This window comes from Melopsittacus undulatus, chromosome 5, assembly GCF_012275295.1.
Source record: "Melopsittacus undulatus isolate bMelUnd1 chromosome 5, bMelUnd1.mat.Z, whole genome shotgun sequence".
NCBI classification, from domain to species: domain Eukaryota; kingdom Metazoa; phylum Chordata; class Aves; order Psittaciformes; family Psittaculidae; genus Melopsittacus; species Melopsittacus undulatus.
The window spans coordinates 2,863,850-2,866,671 of record NC_047531.1 but is presented as its reverse complement, the minus strand read 5'-3'; the positions used below and the strand labels follow the sequence as shown (position 1 = coordinate 2,866,671).

The window sequence follows — 2,822 nt, the reverse complement described above, 5'->3', positions numbered from 1 at the left end:
GAGTTGCTCTTTATGTTAGGGACAGGCTGGAGAGTGGAACTCTGTCTGGGGACAGCTGAGCAGTCAACAGAGAGTTTGTGGGTCAGGGTTAAAGGGAGAACAGCTGCATGGAGACCTCAGAGCAGCCTTCCAGTATCTGAAGGGGGCCTACAGGGATGCTGGGGAGGGACTCTTCATTAGGGACTGTAGTGACAGGACAAGGGTAATGGGTTAAAACTTAAACAGGAGAGGTTTAGACTGGTTATAAGGAAGGAATTCTTTACTGTGAGGGTGGTGAGGCACTGGAATGGGTTGCCCAGGGAGGTTGTGAATGCTCCATCCCTGGCAGTGTTCAAGGCCAGGTTGGATGAAGCCTTGGGTGCCATGGTTTAGTGTGAGGTGTCCCTGCCCATGGCAGGGGGGTTGGAACTGGATGATCTTAAGGTCCTTTCCAACCCTAACTATTCTATGATTCTAATCCCAAAGCATCTCTCCTGCCCAGAGCAGATATTGGGATGCTGAGGCAGCTGTGTTATAAATGACAGAAAATCCCATTCAAAATTAATAGCTTCTAGAATAAATTACAAAGAAAAATTAATATGAAATAAAAGTACTTCACGGAATTCCAGACCCTTCCCCACCAAGGCAGCGGCACCGATTCCCTCCCATCCCCCGGCGGGTCCCGCTCCCGTCTGCCTCAGGCGCCCCCCTCACACTCCTGAGGTAACCCCTCACGCGCCCCCTCTTCCCGCCCACCCGCCCCTGAGGTGGCGGCACGAGCCCGGCGCGGGCCACGGGCCCCCCCCCCCCCCCCCCCCCGCGGGGTCCTTGGAACCCCCTGAAGCCCCTCAAGCGGCTGTGAGCGATGGGCGCTGCAGAGCAGCGGGCGGCACAGGCACGGGAGAGCAGCGGAGAGCACAGGCACTGCTCGGGCACCCGCAGGCAGCACGCACCGCTCCGGCCAGCGGCAACACGCGAGGGCTGCTTGATCTCTGCGTCTCTGCCACCCCCGGGCTGAGGGCTCAGCCCCTGGCACAGCACTGAAAGGTCAGCCTGGAGCAGCAGCTCCTCCGGCCTGGCTCTGACTGCTGGCACTGGCCATTAACTGCATGGATGGGACCAGTTCACACCGCACCTGCCTGGCAGTGCTGTGAAAAGCAACTGCATCCAACTGTTCCCCATCAGGAACCCAAAAGCTGACATCATGAACATAGGAAGGTGGATGGAGAGAAAAACTCTGGAAGAGCCTTAATTCTCCCCTAGGAAACTGATGGTGGAAGAACCGATTGTTCGATGTCCAGAGCATTCGCCAATCACTTCTTCCACAGATCAGCGTGGCCAGGAGGTCAAGATTCAATGAAGCAAAGACAGCAACCAGTTCACTGCTTCCTAGCTCATCATGAGCTGTGCTTGTAACTCCTACACAGGAGCCCTTGTCATGGGAGGCTGAAGTATCTGTCTCTACACAGATTAATTACTGAATTCTACTAAGCTGAGATTCCAAAGCGGCAAACTCATTTAGCTCAGTTGTTTCAAAGCTCATTGCTTCCTGCAGGTTTAGGAACTCAGTTTAATGCTGGAAACAGTTTTGTGAAGCGAATATATGATGGTTTTAATGTCATTCACCAGCATCTGGATATCGGTTTTCTCTGTACCTCTGTTAATGGCACTTACAAAAACCATCTCATGAAAAACAGGCACGGAGCAAGGAGGGATAAAACACTTCCCGAAAACCAGTCCAGAAATAACATAAAGTGTCTCTGGGAGAAAAGCTTCTCTTTGTATTATTGCCTGAGCATAAGGTAGAATGGAAGGTCTAAGATAATACTGCTTTGAAACGTGCCATCCCTCTTGCACACCCACCCAGCCATTCTTATCCTTGCAAAAATCAACACGGTGAAACGAAACTGCATGTGCCAGCCCATCAGACATTTCTTCAGTGCTTGGAGTCTCCTCTGGGTTCAGAATGAGCCAAAAGATATTCGAGTGACAGACACCATTGAGTTGACCTTGGTGGAGCAGAGGAAGGCAGGAGTCAAGGTTTTGTAACAGAAAGGCCTGGCGAAGCTCTGCAGCCAGCTTCTCCTTTAGTGTCCCTACTGGATAATTTGAATTTGGTTCTAGGAAACCCCTGTGAAAAATAAAAGCGGTGGCCATGAACACAAGGTGGTTTCCCAAGCCCAAACTCAAACAAGAGCTGCGGCTGAACTCGTGCACAAGTACATCTGCAGCCTTAGAACCAACCTCCCTGTCCTTTCTGTGCTGCAGCCCTGGAACACAAGGCCATGGCTCGGGGCAGCTGCAAGACCTCCTGCACTCAGGTGCTCGGAAGCTGCAGAATGGGGTCGGGGGAAAGGAGCAGGGTCCCAACATTCTACTTCCAGAAACACTCCCAGCTTCTCACTGCATTGCTCCAGTGCTTGTGTGTGCAAGAGGAGCAGGAGGATAGCTCTCTCTCAGACCTTATCTCTGGCCTTAGCAACTCCAAGCCTTTCTCCTTATTCCTCCCGTCCGTTCTACAACTCTCTCATTCCCGTTAGGGGGCTGGAACACACACTTGGCTTCAAAAGCCAGCTGACGTGTGAGCCATCGCACCACACAGTGCTTCGTGCCATCGGGATGCGCTTTTCCTGCATGGGCAGCACGTGCTGCCAAGAGCCAGCAGGTCTGCAAGCCCGCCAGCTGGGAAGTGCCTCAAGGAAAGAGGTCGCTCCGCAGGCTTCTACTCTACTGACACGAGGGAAAAGCAGGAGCAGGCAGAGGCGAGCAGTGGGGGGAAAGAGATGTGGTTTATTGTCCCGACAAGGTGTCCACAGCCAGCTCAGGCTGCAGCACCATGTCCT

General features: G+C 53.1%; 1 pseudogene; it reads right to left on the bottom strand.

The window, feature by feature from the left end:
* Nucleotides 1–1,001: 1,001 nt before the first annotated feature.
* LOC117436191 (ferredoxin-fold anticodon-binding domain-containing protein 1-like) lies at nucleotides 1,002–2,136 on the bottom strand (annotated as a pseudogene).
* Between the last annotated feature and the right edge of the window lie 686 nt (nucleotides 2,137–2,822).